This window comes from Schistocerca cancellata, chromosome 9 (assembly GCF_023864275.1).
Source record: "Schistocerca cancellata isolate TAMUIC-IGC-003103 chromosome 9, iqSchCanc2.1, whole genome shotgun sequence".
Classification (NCBI taxonomy): Eukaryota; Metazoa; Arthropoda; class Insecta; order Orthoptera; family Acrididae; genus Schistocerca; species Schistocerca cancellata.
In genome coordinates, this window is record NC_064634.1 from 307,972,100 (window position 1) to 307,991,816 (window position 19,717).

Consider the following 19,717-nt stretch of genomic DNA (forward strand, 5'->3'; position numbering starts at 1 on the left):
ACTGTTGTTTGCTATTCAGTGATCACAACTGATTGGCACAATCACCAGTGGAGAAGATGGAGCTAGCTACTGCATAAAAAGGCCTTGTCTCCTATGAATGTGATACCCTGTTAACTCAATGGGTGATGGTTTCAGACATTTCCATTTGCAGTTTATTTTTTCCTCTGGAACCCTGTGACAATGCCAGTGTTAGTTGAAAAAAAAAAGGGGGTGGAGTGAGGTGGGAGGAAGGGACCAAACTGCTAGGTCATCGGTCCCTTGTTCCAATTAAAGCAAGTATACAAGTGTGAGAGCGAAACAAATGAGACGTACAACACAAAACGGGGAGCAAGGAAAAACCACAAGAACGACAAAAGGGCAACAACATACACTAAGACAAGAAAACCATAGACATACGCAAGAAGCAGGTAGAAGAAATTAAAACAAGAGAGCATATGACCATGGCTGGCTGATCACAAGAATAAAAAGGATAAGCCAGCTGCTCTGCAACACATTAAAACCTCCAGCCTAAAAGCACTGGCGGGGAGGACACAGAGGGATAAAGGACATGCACTAAAACTTACATGAAATTATAAAACCAACTTTCATGGAGAAAACGTAAAACCAAATCACCCAATGACGCGTTGTCTGCTAAACTGAGTGGCAGCAAGTCCAGTAACCGAAGATTGCCTCGCAGGGCAGTCAAAGTAGGGACAGCACAATAGAATGTGGGCCGCTGTTAACCAGGCGTCACACTGACACTGAGTGGGGGGTGGGTGGGGGGGGGGGGACAGGGGGAGGGGCTCTTCACGGCGCAGGAGATAGCCATGCGTCAACCACATGTGGCCAATGCTGAGATGGCAGAGAACCACACAGTCCCAGCAAGAGGCCCACATAGAGGACTTCCAAAAAAAGTCTCCTTAATGGCACACAGTTTTTTGTGCATACTGAGACTATGCCATTCTGTCTCCCAAAGCCGAAAAACCTTGTGACGTAAGACTGAATGCAGGTCAGTTTCAGAGATGCCCATCTCCAGAAGCAGTTTCCACGTAGCCTGTTTGGCCAGCCGGTCAGCAAGTTCGTTGCCTGGCATGCCAACGTGTCCCGGAGTCCAGACAAACACCACTGAACGACTGGACCATTCCAGGGCATAGATGGACTCCTGAATAGTCACTAAAAAGGATGGCAAGGCTAGCACTGGTCAATAGCTTGTAGGCTGCTCAAGGAGTCAGTACACAGAAGAAACAACTCCCCAAGGCATGAGCAAATGCACTCATGTGCATGAGATATAGCCGCCAGCTCTGCAGTGAAAACACTGCAGCCATCTGGCAAGAAGTGCTGTTCAATGTGTCGCCCATGAACATATACAAAGCCAACTTAACCATCAGCCATCGGTGTAAACCACGTCATGGCCTCAGTACATGTCGAAAATTGAGAGGAAGTGACAGCGGATAGCCACAGGGTTAACTGAGTACTTAGGGCTATGGGAAAGGTCCAGGAGAAACTTCGGCTGAGGTTTGCACCATGGAGGTATATGTGAACGGACCTCGAGTAGAGGTGGTAAAGGGAAGGACAGAAGCAATCGGGTGTGAACTGCAAACACAAGCCCTGACCTGGGCTGCCGATGTGGGAGATGAACCGCCTTGGGTGGGAAAAGGAGATGGTAACTCAGATGCTCAGGAAAACTACGAGTGTGTGCAACGTAACTGGCAAGCAGTTGTGCGCGTCAGATCTGCAATGGAGGGACTCTGACCTCCACCAGGACACTGGTCATTGGACTCATTCTAAAAGTTCCTGTCACTTGATGAATACCACAGTGGAGTACTGGGTCAACGAAACGCAATGCTGAGGGTGCCACCGACCCATTAACCAGACTCGCACAGTCAAGGTGTGATTGAACAAGGGCTCTGTAGAGCTGCAGCAGCGTAGATCTGCACCCCTGTTGGTGTTGCTCAGGCAGCGGAGGGCACTGAGGTGCTGCCAGCACTTCCGCTTAAGCTGATGAAGGTGAGGTAGCCAAGGCAATCAGGCATCGGAAACCAGTCCTAAGAATCGATATGTCTCCACTACAGTGAGTGGATCGTCATTAAGGTAAAGTTCTGGCTCCGGATGAACAGTATGACGCCGAAAAAAGTGCATGACACATGACATTGTGGCTGGAAACTGCAAGTTGTGGGCTAGAGCCCATGGCTGCGCCTTGTGGACGGCTCCTTGTAGGTGCCTCTCAGCAACACCAGTACTGGAGCAGCAGTACGAAATGCAGAAGTCGTCTGCATATGGAGAAGGTAAGACGGATGGCCCTACAACTGCCGCTAGGCCGTTAATGGCCACTAAAAATAGAGATACCATCAACACAGTGCCCTGTGGAACCCCATTCTCCTGGACATGGTGGAAATATGGGAGGCACCAACTTGGACACAGAAAGAACAGAGCAACAGGAAATTATGGATAAAAATCGGGAGTGGACCCTGGAGACCCCACTCATATAATTTGGCAAGGATATGATGTCACCAGGTTGTGTTGTAAGCTTTTCACAAATAAAAAAAGACGGCAACCAGGTGTTAGTGTCTGTAAAAGGCTGTTTGGATGGCAGACTCGAGGGACACAAGAATATCAGTGGTAGAGCGACATTGGTGGAAACCGCCCTGGTGGCCACGTGACTCCAGGACCCAACTCAACCACTGACACATCATACGTTCTAGCAGCTTGCAAAGAATGTTGGTGAGTCTGATGGGCCAATAGCTATCCATATCAAGTGAATTTTTACTTGGTTTGAGTATAGGAATGATGGTGCTCTCCTGCCATTACGATGGAAAGACGCCTTCGCACCAGATCCAGGTGAAGATGATGAGAAGAAGACAGTTGTAGTCGGGCGAGAGATGTTTAATCATCTGACTGTGGATCTGATCTGGCCCAGGAGCTGCATCGGGGCAATGTGCAAGGGCGCTGAGGAGCTCCCACTCTGCAAATGAGACATTAAAAGGCTGGGGGAAATGGGGGGGGGGGGGGGGTAGTTCTCTGATGCAGAGGCTCAAGCATAGTGCTCACAAAGTGCTTCAACACAAGGGACACCTGTTGGTGTCTGGTACCCAAAAACACGTCTAATCTTTGTCCAGACTTGGGAAGGTGACATATGGCACCCAATGGTCGAGACGCACCTTTCCCAACACTCCTGTTCCCATCTTTTTAGAAGCTGGTGAGCATGGGCACAGAGCAGTTTAAAAGCTATTATGTGCTCCAGATCCAGAGAATGGTGCCACTTATGTTGCTGTAGAGCCCACCTATGCTCTTTAATGGCCTCAGCAATTTCCAGCGACCACCAAGATACTGTCTTTCGCTGGGGGTACCCTGAGAAACAAGGGATCACATTTTCCCCCACATCGGTGGTACCATGTGGGGGAGACTCAATGGTGACAGCAGAGGTGAAAGCTTACCAGTCTGCCTTGTTTAAAGCCCATCTGGACAGGCGTCTAGAGGAATGATGCCAGGGGAGTGACAGGAAAATGGGGAAGGGGTCACTACCACATATGTCATCGTGGGCTCTCCAGCGAACATATGTTTGAAGTCCTGGACTGCAAAGTGATAAATTAATAGCCGAATAAGTACCATGAGCCACACTAAAATGTGTGAGGGGTCCCATTATTTAGAAGGCAGAGGTTGAGCTGACAGAGTAAATTTTTGACTTCTCTACCTCGGCCAGTAAGCATGGTGTCACCCCACAAAGGGTTGTGGGCATTAAAATCTCCCAAAAGTAGGAAAGGTTTAGGGGGTGGACGAATCAGTGCAGCCAAGACATTCAGGGGTACCACACCTCTGAAGGAAGATATATGTTGCAGACAGTTATTTTCTGCATTGTCCTTATCCTGACAGCCACAGCTTCAAGAGGAGTGTGAAGGGGCACAGGTTCACTACATACCGAGTTCACTCTATTATATTCGCTACTGTTCTTGTAATATCCCCCATTGCCATGGAGCGCTGGGTTCCGCATTGCCGGTAACCAGGTTTCCTGGAGGGCAATGCAGAAAGCAGGTGTAAGGCTTAACAATTGCTGTAGGTCAGCCAGGTGGTGGAAATAACCACTGCAATTCCACTGGAGGATGACGTTATCGTGAGGCAGGGAAGGCATGAAATGGTCAATGAGGCAGGTTATGCCTCAGGGTCACCTGCTACCACCGACTGAGTACCTGTGTGATCGACATCCACTGTGTCTGATGGTCCGGCGAGATCTAGGTCCTCAGCGGCCATTAGAATCTCCACCTCATCCTCAGACCCAGAGCTTATAGGTAGTGGTGGTGTGGGTGCCACCACAATTTTCTTGGTCTTAGGGGTCTTCTTTTTGGATTTTTCTTGATGCTCCTTGGGTTTCTCTGGCTGGGAGGGCTTCACTGATTCAGTATCCAGGACTGATGAGGATTGTGAAGCCCTATTACCAGCTGCTTTTGGGCACTTCAGCCACTGGCAAATGTCATCTTTCCCACTAGCAGAAACCCGGGGAGGGAGGGACCCAAGGGACCCCTTCCTAAGAAGAGGAGCCAAAGAAGACTTACGCTTCTCTGGCTGAGAAGTGAGGACTGGTGTTCCTGACAGTTGCAGGGGCAGTGCCCCCCGAGGTAGGTGGTGCAGCAGCAACAGGAAGGGTAGTGCCCCCCACCATCAAGAGGTAGGTGTAGTCTTACAGCTCTGAGAGCCGACTGGAATTAACGAAACTGATGGAGCTACAACTGTTGTTGAGGATGTCATTTGCACAGGATGTAATCGTTCAAAACTCCTCTAAGCCTCTGTGCAGGTCAGTCGGTCCAGGGTCTTCTATTCCATGATTTTTCTTTCTTTCTGTAGGATCCTGAAGTCTGGCGAGCAAGGGGAATGGTGCTCTCCGCAGTTGACACAGATGGGAGGCAGGGCACATGGAGTATTGGAATGCAAAGGACGTCCACAATCCTTACAGGTGACGCTGGAAGTACAACGGGAAGACATATGGCCGAACTTCCAGCACTTAAAGCACCGCATCGCGGGAGGGATATATGGCTTTACATCACAGCGGTAGACCATCACCTTGACCTTCTCGGGTAATGTGTCACCCTCAAAGGCCAAGATGAAGGCACCAGCGGCAACCTGATTATCCCTTGGACTCTGATAGACGTGCCGGACAAAATAAGCACCTCGCCACTCTAAATTGCAGTGCAGCTCATCATCAGACTGAAAAAGAAGGTTCCTGTGAAATATGATACCCTGGACCATATTTAAGCTCTTTTGGGGCGTGATGGAAACGGAAACATCCCCCAGCATGTCACAGGAGAGTAGAACTCGTGACTAGGCAGAGGCTGTTTTCATCAAGACTGACCCAGATCGCATTTTGGACAATCCCTCCATCTCCCTAAACTTGTCCTCTAAATGCTCTACAAAAAACTGAGGCTTCATTGACATGGAGAATTCCCCATCAGCTCTCATACACACAAGGTACCATGACGGATAAGATTCACTGCCATCCTTAGCCTGGCATTCCTCCCATGGTGTGGCCAGGGAGGGGAACAATTTGGGGTCATACTTCTGTGCATTAAATTGAGTCCTTGAAAGCTTAGAGACTGCTGGTGTTTGACCACCAGCAAGAGATGATGTAGTATGCTACATAGCGTGTCATCCACCCTGATACCACCCACTCCGACCAGGAGCCCTCCCCATGGGGCGCCACCCAGCCTCAGCCAAGGGCACCTGGCAGGATGGCCATTGCTGGGAGTCCTGATGCCCCAGGAAGATGGGCATCTTCTCTTTGGTATACGTGGGTAGTTAACGGCACAAGCATCAGCAGAACGATACCTGTGAAGTCAGGGGGCTACAACCAACACGGTATGGCTCCACCACAACGGATTGGGTACCATGCTGGAATCGTGCAAACAAGTACAATATCAACATCAGTGAAGAAAACAATACTGCACAGTGGACGGAGGAAAACACACCCTGGAGGGTGACCTCGCCCAACAGCTGGAGAATAAGTAGAAGTGCAGATCCTCTTCAACATAGGATGCGAAAGGTCTCAGCACACGATGGACACGATGTGCTATGTAAGGCGCCCTTCCTCAACTGGCTCGCTCTTCGGGAAAATTTAGAAGAATGGAGGTCAAACCCTACAGGGGACTATCACATAAAGGCTGAAACGTGTGAGACTCCTTTCAGTCGCGTCTTACAACAGGCACGAATACCTCAGGCCTATTCTAACCCCTGGACCTGCAGGGGCATGTTTTTTGGTACATAGGAGAAAAATAAACTGCACATGAAAACCAATATCCGAAAGCGTCAACCACAGAGGCAAAAGAGCATCGCATTAATAGAAAAGAAGCCCTGTCTATGCAGCACCTAGCTCAATATTCTCCACTGGCAGTTGTGGCACTCATTCACGGTCACTGAATGTCAAACAACATTGCGTGGCTTTCTGCCTATGATCCGTCAGTGTACAAAGACGGTTGCTGCTGATGGGGTTGCCTAGTGGCAGGTGCCAACACCTATAATTTTGATGCTTTGTAGTATCATTGGATGACACTTGTGGACACGAGTTTCTGTCCTCAATTCGTTCCTCAATGCACCCTCTGAAACCTCTGAATTTGTTGAAACATTTCTGGGACACCCTGTACAGCAACAGAGCACAATGTGTGTACTGTAATGTTTCAAAATTTGAAGCTATGCCGTTCCTGATTGTATGATCTTCATGATGTATAGTGCAATTTATTTCAATTCATGGTAACTATTTTTGAAATATGACAGTGAAATATTTACATAAATACATCTCTGGTCATACAAATTTATGATAACAGATGTTATGACAGAATATTGTCATACATAAGTGAGAAATGATCTACAAGTTATCTACACTCCTGGAAATTGAAATAAGAACACCGTGAATTCGTTGACCCAGAAAGGGGAAACTTTATTGACACATTCCTGGGGTCAGATACATCACATGATCACACTGACAGAACCACAGGCACATAGACACAGGCAACAGAGCATGCACAATGTCGGCACTAGTACAGTGGATATCCACCTTTCGCAGCAATGCAGGCTGCTATTCTCCCATGGAGACGATCGTAGAGATGCTGGATGTAGTCCTGTGGAACGGCTTGCCATGCCATTTCCACCTGGCGCCTCAGTTGGACCAGCGTTCGTGCTGGACGTGCAGACCGCGTGAGACGACGCTTCATCCAGTCCCAAACATGCTCAATGGGGGACAGATCCGGAGATCTTGCTGGCCAGGGTAGTTGACTTACACCTTCTAGAGCACGTTGGGTGGCACGGGATACATGCGGACGTGCATTGTCCTGTTGGAACAGCAAGTTCCCTTGCCGGTCTAGGAATGGTAGAACGATGGGTTCGATGACGGTTTGGATGTACCGTGCACTATTCAGTGTCCCCTCGACGATCACCAGTGGTGTACGGCCAGTGTAGGAGATCGCTCCCCACACCATGATGCCGGGAGTTGGCCCTGTGTGCCTCGGTCGTATGCAGTCCTGATTGTGGCGCTCACCTGCACGGCGCCAAACACGCATACGACGATCATTGGCACCAAGGCAGAAGCGACTCTCATCGCTGAAGACAACACGTCTCCATTCGTCCCTCCATTCACGCCTGTCGCGACACCACTGGAGGCGGGCTGCACGATGTTGGGGCGTGAGCGGAAGACGGTCTAACGGTGTGCGGGACCGTAGCCCAGCTTCAAGGAGACGGTTGCGAATGGTCCTCGCCGATACCCCAGGAGCAACAGTGTCCCTAATTTGCTGGGAAGTGGCGGTGCGGTCCCCTACGGCACTGCGTAGGATCCTACAGTCTTGGCGTGCATCCGTGCGTCGCTGCGGTCCGGTCCCAGGTCGACGGGCACGTGCACCTTCCGCCGACCACTGGCGACAACATCGATGTACTGTGGAGACCTCACGCCCCACGTGTTGAGCAATTCGGCGGTACGTCCACCCAGCCTCCCGCATGCCCACTATACGCCCTCGCTCTAAGTCCATCAACTGCACATATGGTTCACGTCCACGCTGTCGCGGCATGCTACCAGTGTTAAAGACTGCGATGGAGCTCCGTATGCCACGGCAAACTGGCTGACACTGACGGCGGCGGTGCACAAATGCTGCGCAGGTAGCGCCATTCGACGGCCAACACCGCGGTTCCTGGTGTGTCCGCTGTGCCGCGCGTGTGATCATTGCTTGTACAGCCCTCTCGCAGTGTCCGGAGCAAGTATGGTGGGTCTGACACACCGGTGTCAATGTGTTCTTTTTTCCATTTCCAGGAGTGTATAATTGACAGTATGAATTTAATTATCTGAAATCTATAAGTGAATAGAAGTTTCTAAGAGTTAACAGGCTAATTTGAAATGCATTTGAGTAATCAGTTTTGAACTCAAAGATTATTTCAAGTTGTTGACCAGCTGTCATTTAGCATTTCTCGTTGTCATACCAATGCACCTTCGGTTATATTAATTGAAAATTTTTAATTGCAAGATGTTCAAAGTTACCATGCCTCTTATTCTTTAAAGACTTTCTGAATTCAAACTTGTGCAATCATACGTCCTCAGAAACAAAATGCTATGCGTACCCATTTAATAAAGACAAAAATATTATGACTATTTATGCATATACTGCATTCTATATGGCTTCCAGACAACAGGATTGTATTATTTTAATACTCAGAGATATTTACGTAACATGAACTACTCTATTTAGCTTTAGGTGTGTAGTTCCTAGTCTAGTCTAGTTTTTCAAATACCAGGCAATGACAACATGAAAGACATTTATAGTCTTGGGTGTTTTTGAAATTATTTATGTGTAACAGTCTTTTTGTCATGCCTGTCTGCAACTCAATGTGTAATCTTTACATTGAGTAGCAGTCTATCATTTTTCTTATATTGTTGTTATGTATACTTATGAAATATTTCTGGAAGACCCTATGACAATGTAGCAGCTGATTGTGTAGATAAATATGCCCTTCATTAAACATTTATGTAATATTTTCTGGTGAGATCTTGAGGCTTGTCTCGTTGCCAGTATTTTGATGGTTGCTTGGCATCATCCACGTGCATGGTAATTAGAAGGTTAAATCTGCAGAAGTCAGCAATAGGGGGAGCAAAAGAATGAGATGCCCCGAGGATCTGTCCTGACCCCTCTCCTGTTCAGTTCATACATATCAATATGGCTGAAACCACATCAAACTCATGACTGGGCACTGACAATGAGGCATACAGATCTTCAAATTTCTGAGGCTCTCCAGAAACTCTGTGGCACATCATGCAGATCCTCTGCATTGACACTGTTGAAGAACATTCCTCCCTGTCTAGGATGAACAGCAGTCACACAAGACTTGTTGGCAAACAGCTCAACCATAATATGCATCTTGTAACTGATACAGTCAGGCCGACACCTAGTTTCTGGGTATCCATACTTAGCCACATACTACCTCCATCTCTGTGGTGAGAACATGCACTTGTACAGGAGTGAAAAAACTACAGAAAAATTCTCATCTCCATGTTCATGTAGACATTCAATTCAAAAGTAAACAGAGACTTTGCTCTCAATACACACCTCTGGAAATTGCACGCATGACAGCTGGCAACAGCTTTAATACTAATGACTGCTGGCGATGCAAATGGGAGATTAGTGCTACGATGGAACAACTTAAGATGCCAAGCATATTGACCAAGCCATGTGACTTTAAACTGCCACGAAAGATCTGTTCAGTTTTTAACTGATAAGAACTAATACTGGCAGGTGCACTGATTCTCCCAACAAGAGGAAGAAAATAACTTTTACACATTGTGACTGTGGCACTGAAAAGTCTTGTTCACCATTTAGTACAAAAATCTCTCCTGAGAGCTTTCTCTGGCAATCCAAGAGAGTTCCTGGTGATGAAGGATGGACCAATAGAGTACATTCACAGCCTGGGTATTAGTTTATAATCTCAGATAGTTGTAACTCATAATTTTTAGTTATGTAGACACATACTAAATTGATAAATTAACCCTTTCAGACTTGGATTTTTTCTGGAGAAAGGAAAATTTTTATTTCTGTTATAATGCTCTTACGCGATTTTTTAATGATGCAAGATTTGTATAAAAATATCTATCATTTTATAGACTAAAATAACTAATGATGAAATATTTTTTATTGTAATAAATAGTAAAATAATTACTATTCAATAATTACTATGCAAAATAACAATAACAATATTCAATTATACAGTGGAATATAGTGTATCAGCCACATCTGTCTATTCTGGTGGTCATGAGCTGCTGTGCACTGTCACAATCTGCTGTACTCTGCTACACTGACTTGCTGATATTTTCATAGTGATGCCCAACAGTTGGCAGCACTTTCTCATGATGAAAAGGTCGAACATTCACAAATGTGTACCCCAGGTTTTCATTAAGAAAAAATACTTCTGCTGCAGGTAAGACACAGTCAAAGTTAATGTGTGTAATAATAGCCAGGGGGTCTGAAAGGGTTGAGCATTTATGGTTAATGATTTTACTACACCATCCAAGACAATCTCCTCAGTCTCTAATGCACAAACATTTCTTCTCCCAGCAACCCAGTCACCTCTATTGGCCTCAAGAATTCATTTTAATGAAAGCATTCAACAATGAGAAGCTGTTTAGCATCTTTTCTCTGACTGTTCTGTTTATGTTTTGTTAAGTGGCACCTGTTTGTGTTGTTAAGATTAACTGAAGAGTACTCGCTTTTGATCTTTCTACTTGAGGGTCTGCTAAGAAGTGCAAAACTCCACATATGCACAATGTGTTACACATGTGTAATCTGGAGCCTGTCTCGGCTTCCTTGAGCTTTGCTACATCATTCTTGGAACTACTGGCACAGCACAACGTTTCATTTAGCAGTGCAGTGTGACTCTGTTTCTTCCAGCATTTGGTGCCACACTTTTTGGGTGGCATGTTGTTGTTGTTGTGGTCTTCAGTCCAGAGACTGGTTTGATGCATCTCTCCATGCTACTCTCTCCTGTGCAAGCTTCTTCATCTCCCAGTACCTACTGCAATCTACATCCTTCTGAATCTGTTTAGTGTATTCGTCTCTTGGTCTCCCTCTACGATTTTTACCCTCGACACTGACCTCCAATACCAAATTGGTGATCCCTTGATGCCTCAGAATATTCCCTACCAAGCGATCCCTTCTTCTAGTCAAGTTGTGCCACAAATTTCTCTTCTCTCCAATTCTATTCAATACCTTCTCATTAGTTATGTGATCTACCTATCTAATCTTCAGCATTCTTCTGTAGCACCATATTTTGAAAGCTTCTATTTGGTGGCCTAATGTTCTCCAATTTGGCAGAATTGCAGTGGCAGCACTGTTTATCCCTCATTATTTGTTCATCATACAAAAGAAGTTCAAAGATTCAGAGGTTGCTGTAATAAGACACTCAAAAAGAGTGTCACAGCCAGAAATGAATGGGACTCTCAGTTCTTCTTCAAAGAGAAGGATGAAAATTCTCAGTGTCTATTTGGCAGTTGCATAACTGCCAGATATTGACAAGTTGCTAAGGAACAGCCTCACAATATCGTGCACAAATAATTAAAAGATTTAGCTGGAAATTGAAAGAGCAACAAATTACAACAATTAACAGACAATTTGTACCTAGAATCAGTATTTTGTACATCAAGAACCACTTTGTGCTAAATTTGCTAGCATGGAGCACACTATGAAACTAATGGTATGAATATTAAATTTTCTGAAGTCTCATGTATTATTACATGAGTAGTTTCAACAGTTTTTGATGCAATTGAACAAGAGCATTGACACATTACGTATCACTGTGAAGTACTTTGGTTAAGTGGAGGGATAGGCCTAGAATGATATTTCAAGACCCACTATTGTTGGATCTGAAGGGAAAAGAAGATCTGGAGTGGATTGCTGACCTTGAATTTTTAGTGGCCTTGACTGCACACTTGAATGCCGTCAGTAAGATGTTGAAAGGTGAGAAGAAACTTATTTTCGATTTGTTGGGGAAAGTAGAAGCATTTAAAAAGAATATCACTCTATGGAAGGGCAGTTTCTGACAAAGAAGGCCATCCATTTTCTAAGCTCTCTGGTGTTAAAGAAAATACAAAATTTGAAGAATCCACCAAGGCATTGAAACAATTAAGGTACAGCTGTCTAAATATTTTTGGGACATGACCAACTTCACATCTGTTTTTGAATCTTTTTGACACCACTTGCTGTTTGAGTTGTAAACACCTCCATATAAGTGCAGAAGGAACTGATGATCAACCTGAAATGTAATAGCCATTTAAGAAATAAATTCTTTTAGGTTAAAACTGTCCAAGAGTTTTAAGAAATTATCCTTAGGAAAAGTTTCCATTTATCCATAATGAGACTGCAAAGGTGATATTAGTGTTTTGATTGACGTATGTGTGTAAGCTATTTTTGACCATAAAACTAAATATGTCAGAAGTACATGGCAACCTAAGTGACACAAATCAGTTATACTGTCTTTGTCTGTCAGTGTGCTGACAGTTTGTGCTAGATATAAATTTTATCATAACTTCAACAAACCCAAATAATTAAACAAAACCAAAAACTTGTTTTGTTTGTGATCTTTATTGAGAAATGTAGCCATTGCAACGTCAGTAGTGTAGTTACAGATGGCAAAATTTGATTCTAGCCACATGTGAAATAAATATTTATTCCACTCCATGTGCTATGGAGCCTATTTATTTTTGTCTCATACAAGCTTAATTGTTGCAAGACTTTTACAAGGAACAATGTGGTACACACAAAATTACTAGCGTAATGCAGCTGCACCACAAGCTTTATTTTTACTTTGATGCGTGTATTGTCTTGTACCAACAGACAGTAACAATATAATATTGCTCTTTTTGACAAATAGTATGTACCTTTGAATTTCAAAATACAGAATAATATGAAAGCTAGCTGCATGAATCCTGTACAACATTCCTTCATGACTGGACTGCCATCTAATGTGGCATGTCCGCTGTTCCCAATCTTCCAGGTCAAATAGTGTGGCATGGTACTGGGAGAAATACGCAGTCAAATGAGAGATCCACATGTACACAAGGGCTCTGCACATGTGCACTCTTCTTTGCCATCACTGCTCTATTCATGTCTCAATCTGATCCATGGGGTTAAGGGATCCAGGAGGGTTCCCCCAAAGATAAGTTACAAGCTATTAACATATTGCTTCCAGCTTGAATATTGATGACTGTATTCCACACCATGAAACAAAATCAGATTACTAAAATATTTATAATAACAAAAAAAAAAAAAAAAAATCAATTTTTAAAAATCTAATATAATTGGACAGATAAAAAATTGACTTATCAAGTGGCAGTTGGAGAACCCACATGTAAAAGTATACATATCTGCAAACTTTCAGAGCCAGTAGGTCCTTGTTCTGGTAGAAGGACTGTAGCAGAGGGAAGAGCAGTGAAGGAAAAGGACTGGTGAGGTTCAAGACATGGGGACAGTTCAGAAAAATTGCCCAGAACACTGGGGCAGGGGAGACTTAACAGACAGGATGAGAAGGAAAGACCCTGAGTCTTTCCCTGTTGACTTTGAACTGCATTCATGTTTTGTTATTGTGGTGACCATTGGTAAAAGTTGCTAGTGACCAGTCAGAGGCCACATATGAACTGTTAGCAGTGTGCATATTCCAGTTCAGTAATTTGATGTTGGAATCTTTGTTGAAAGTAGTTAACTAACTATTGGGTTTTTAATTATTGATTGTGCATTGGTGAGAAGTTTAACTGTGTCTTGTGGGTCAACATGAGGCTGGTGACCCTTATTTAGATAGATCTGATAGTGTAGCGGAGTGAAGAATTAATTTGGGTCCACCAATAAATGTTTCCAATTACACCTGGGGAGCAATATGTCATGTAATTTGTCTTGTGCAACATAAACATTTCACACAGTGCATGGATTCGAGGTCCAGTCTTGTGACTTCGCACAATGATAGAAAAGCTCTGACACATGGACGAAAGTGGTGTTTCAAATAATTTATTCTGATGAAATTCAATTTCTTTACACCTCTATTTTTCATTTTATTTCTATATTTATCTTTTGTATTTACAACTGATTTAAAGACAATACTGGCTCATTGTCAGTTACCTATTTGGAGTGCTTCATGAATAAAATGCCCTGAGTCAAAAAACAGTTGTTCCATCGAGGGAGGCACTTGTAATGGGTCTGACATACAGTTTGATAATTCATCTCAAACATGCTCTACCTTCTGTGTCATTCGGCCATACAGTGGTGTTTGACACAAATTACCCCATTAATGAATGTGATAATGAAACACTTCCTTTTTGTGTCCACTGCTGAGCACATTTGTCTAATTCTCGAGAGTGTCCAGAGAATGTCCTAGAGAAAAATTAAACAATTTATGGTATTAGAAGGCATAAATCTATTGGCAAGCAGCGTCTAACAAGCAAATTTTACAACAAACGCAGACATAGTTACGGGAAACTTGATACTTTTCCAGATTATTTGTCCACTCTCAGTCTACTACAGCTAGTTGCCAGATACATCTGGACGACAAGGAACAACAAAATGAAAGGAACAACTCTTCCCCAGGTCAACTGCTTCAACCGACACCATGTATTTTATCAATGCTGGCTATAAATACCAGTGAATGGCATCTCATTTTTAATAATTCAAGAGGCAATAATGAAGCAGGTTAGCTAATAGACAGCTCATGTTTCACCAATGTCGGCTGCATATACCAGTGAAACGCATCACATTTTTAACACATCAAGAGGAAATAAAGAAGCAAATAGGACTCAGACAGAGACAGTAGGGGTGGAACAGAGAACTGCAAGGAAAGACTATATTCAGTACCATACAACACATACAAAAGCTTATGGATGCCAAAAAGAGTTCACACTAGTCAAGCAGGAAACAACCCAAACCACCATTGCCCCACAGGCTTCAGAAGAGCCAAATTGTTCAGGACAGCTTAACTGAAGAAATTTATAATATAGTATTAAATTTACTAACACAAATAATAAGTAGCCTACATGGAGGTTTGAACGACAGTAACATAAAAGAATTCATTGCAGAATTGCTACTGACTCTAGGACTCAACAATGGTGGAATATGTTAAGAATATAAGTGGAATGTTCCCAAAATAGTTGAGTTTTGTCATTGTTTTTAAAAGAGATGATAGAACACCAGGTGAAACAACCAAATGCCATGTGAATCCACACGCGCTGCTGATTTATCAACAAAAGACACAGCAGCGGAGGAGGAATGATCCACGCGCAGAGCACTCGAGAAGAGAGAGTAACAACAGACCGGCTTGACCGAGGTTATTTGAGTGAACATTACGACGGCAGATAGGCATGTACCGACAACATGGTCGCCAGTGGAAGTGCGTGCAATTATCTGGTATGAATCGGCACATGTCACTAGTGTGTCTGTCATCCATGAAAGCCTACTGACCATGTATGGTGAAGAGATATGCCATATCAAATGGTTGGTCACTGGTGTTGCATGTTTAGAGAAGGAAGGCAGAGCAGGAAGGATGGAGATTGAAGCAGGTGTCCCTCCGCATCCACAAATGAAAAAAAAAAAAAAAAACATGCTGAGGCACAGCCAGCTGTGTGATAATTCCTTGCACAACAGGGCACAGATCTTACCAGGATGCATTCTTCAAACTGATTGCATGCTGCAACAAATGTTTGAATGTCACTGGCACCTATGTTGAAAAATTGTGCAAGGTCAATGCCATGGTGTATTTGTTTTTGGCAATAATGTTTCTGTGATAAACAATGAGAAAACTTACTTTTGGAAAGTCCTTCATAGCACATTGGAAGCACCTGTAAAGTAACAAACTCAGCCTCACATGTATTTTATGTTGAAACCAGATATCAAGACATGTGATATTTGAAACATGTTTGCTGTTGAATGAATCATTTCCATTTCCTGGGTTTGATGTGTGCCGAGCCAACAGGGACAATAGATATGGATGGAGGGTACTTCACATAAGAAACATAATCCCATGTGAAATTCAAGGAGATGATAGACAAGAAATATCACTTCAAACTGCTGGAGCTTTAGTCAATAAATATGACTTCAAAATGCTGGAGATACATTATATATGAATGGAAATGAAAGAAACATGTCATTCTACAGATCGCACAAGGAGACTGTAATGATACAACAGCTGAGTATGTTTTCTAATTCGGTAACACATCTGAAGATAATATTACGTGACTTAATGCTTGTTATCCTCCTTGGGGCTCAGACCACGAAAACAGCATTGGCTAAATGACTGAGGAGACAGCCCACAAATATAACTTAATCCTATTTCAATATAATTCTTACATTTTCAATGTAAGTAACCAAAACATCTCCACTAGAATAATTAGTTGATAGCAACTAAAATCATTGTGAGCCACAGTTAGAGTTAAAAAAGACATTATCTCACATCTTGTTTTGGTTGTGGGACACCATCACCCGTAGGAAATTTCGTCATTTCGGAAAACAAAAAGTAGAAGCTAATGTAAAATGTGTCGTAACATGAACTAGCTGCCTGAAGATGAACCTTTTGGTTCGAAACCAGTAATGGCGCTATTTAAATAAATAAATTACATTGTAAAAAGTGGCTGGTTGCTGCTGTCTTCTCTGTAGAAGTCAACCTGCATGGATACCTTAATCATTTTAAATTAGTTTCTTGATGAGGATAACTGCACCCCTGATGAGAACAACTGCATCAAACCGACAACTGAGCACTGTAGATATATGGGAGGTATTGTGTTGTATTGAACTAGGGACCTAGAAACAACAGAGAGGCTTCATCCCCACCGTAGCTGCAGTGGTACACAAACCCACAACAGGCTACAGCAGTCCACTCACCCCACTGGTGTTATTGTGCAGTTTGGCCCCCAGTGCCCCCCCCCCCCCCCCCCCCCCCCTTCCCAGGAATATCTCACACCAGGTGAGTGTAACCCCAATGTTTGTGTGGTAGAGTAATTATGGTGTACACGAATGTGGAGAAAGTCGTTCGCATAGCAATCACCGACATAGAGTAACTGAGGCGGAATAAGGGGAACCAGCCCTCATTCACCGAGGGAGATGGAAAACTCCCTTAAAAACCATCCACAGACTGCCCGGCACACTGGACCTCGACACTAATTCACCGGGCAGATTTGTGTCGGGGACTGGCATGCCTTCCCGCCCGGAAAGCAGTGCGTTAGACTGCATGGCTAACTGGGCGGGCTCACATGGGAGGTAGTCACAAGTGGCTTTGGTCTGGTCATCTACCCACCATTCTCAGAAATGATACATGGTATCATATGGTCAATCTACAAGTGGAACATTTGGAAAGCAGACTGGAACAAGTACACTACTGTGCTTTCAGAAAAGATAGCGATGTTTTCAGAATGTGGAGAAACATGAAGGGACTACATAAGCTTTACTACTTGTTTTGAAGAAGCTGCCATGGTATCTGTCCTACAAGATGAACTTTTTATTCCAAAAACCAAAACTTAACAGTATGGCGGGATGAGGAAAGCAATAATGTATTGCTGGAACATAGAGATGCACTAAAACTGCACAGAAGGCACACTTCAGCTCAATCATCTGGCATCGAATTAAATGTGTACATAGAGCTGGAACAACAATAGTATAAGGTTAGTGAATAAGTTCATAGCACTTTTGTTTTGCATGTTGGTATTCCGGTTACTATTGATTTATTTCTTTATTGTCATTCTTTGTTTGTAGTTCACTGCTGCTATATTATCATTTTGTCATTTGAAGATAATGAGTGGAGCTGTGGATGCTAGAAAATGGAGTGTCAAGAGGAGAAATTGGAATGTTTCCAAAATGTTCTTCGGTCTGAGTTCAGTAGAAGAGTGACAGCAGCAGAGGTAGCCAGAAACATTTGCGCTGCATATGAGGATAATTCCACTGGACAGAGCATTGCAAGAAAATTGTTTCCTCATTTTAAGGATGATTGTTTAGACATTAATGACTCTCCACATTCAGGAAGACCTTCAGGATTTTAAGAAGATAATTTCAATGCACTAATTCACAATGAACCATGTCAGTGTACTCAACAACCGGCAAATGTGATAAACTGTGACCATTCCATCATTGTGCAATATTTGTATGCAATGAAGAAGGTTCAAAAAATCAGGTGTTCGGGTACCACATGCTCTAAGCCAAACTCTCAAAAATAAATGGGCATCTGTGCTTGCTCATCATCAATTACATAAATTGACTTGTGAATGACATCAACCATTCCTATCTTGTAGCATTACTGGTGATAAGACATTGTGTCTTATGCTAACATTTGGCAAGAAAGGAATAGTTGATCCCAAACAACAGCAGCAGTTCCCCGTACGAAGACCTGCGTTCATACACAAAAGATAGTGTTATGCATCTGGTGGTACAGCATGTACTGTAAAAGTTTAACCATCACTGCAGAAGTTTATTGTCAACAACTGAGACATCTTGTAGATGCAGTCCAAGACCAATGGTGAGACACATTGTGTGAAGTGATGCTATGTCACAAAAAAGTCCACACACATTCTGCTAGACTGACAAAAAACACTATACAAGAGTTGGGTTGGGAAGCCACTTAACACCCACCTTATTCATCTGATCATGCACCCTTAGCGTTTTTACCTTTATCACTATCTATTAAACAACCTTCAAGGAACTTCCTTTCCAGATGAAAATGCACTCCAAATGCACTCCAAGTTACGCACTATAAGTAAAATGAACAACTGATAGTGCGTTAACTTTAAACTCGCAAAACTGAAGTAAATGATTGGAATCGTTGCTTTTGCACAGGCCTGCTGCAGCATCCAAACTGCTGTCGAGATTGTACTACTGTAATAACTGAAGATCCATGTAATTTGCCAGCTGAAGATGGGTGCAAACCCGAAATGCATATTGGCATAAATAAAACGCATTAAAAAGTGGCTGGTTGCTGTATTTTTACAGTGAAATAAGTGTACACCATTACCTGTAGGAAATAAAAGACACCATTATAAATATATGTTTACATGAAAATACATGTTATTACTAATTGCTGCCATTATCGATTATAGCTTGGCACCATTTTGGCATGCTGTTCACGAGACCTGCTGCATATTCTCTTGGTAATCATCTCCATATCATCCTGATTTTATATGACAGCTGCTTCGAAATATGTATTTGATTTCCTTTAAGCTTCATCTTAATATACAACCAAACATTTTCAATCGGATTTGCATCCGGAAACATTGCAGGCCGATCCATTGTGGACACCCCATTGTCTTGATGCTTGCTGTGTTTCAAATCATTATCCTCTTGAAGCGCCCGGTTTGCCTCATTCAAACCAAACAGCTTCTTAACGAATCTCAGGAGGCATGTTTGACAAATACTGCACATATTTCAGTATTTAAGTTGGCTGCACACAACAAAACAAAATATTCAACTCTCACACAGTTTATTTATACACTGTACAAAAGTGCATTAAGTACAGATTTGAGACTGCTACCATGGATGATGCTGCGGACATTACATTTAACATTATGGTGTACACTTTCCTGTGGAACTGACTGTATGACGAAGATTGTATGAGTCCTGCTCAGATTGATCAGAATTAAAAAATCATTCTTTTTTTGTGTGCCTGCTGATGACCCAATGCTTCTACTATTAGGTAAGTTGTCTCCTTTACTCCTAAATTATTTACATTCTATGAAGTATTAGTTTAAAAATAAAAAAAGCCACTAAATGAA

At 43.2% G+C, this 19,717-nt stretch overlaps 1 protein-coding gene across 1 annotated transcript in view; it reads right to left on the bottom strand.

Annotated features, from left to right (window-relative positions):
- Positions 1 to 19,717, bottom strand: part of LOC126101561 (cap-specific mRNA (nucleoside-2'-O-)-methyltransferase 1) — a 275,895-nt gene that overhangs the window by 3,571 nt on the left and 252,607 nt on the right. The gene's annotated exons all lie outside the window — the stretch shown is intronic.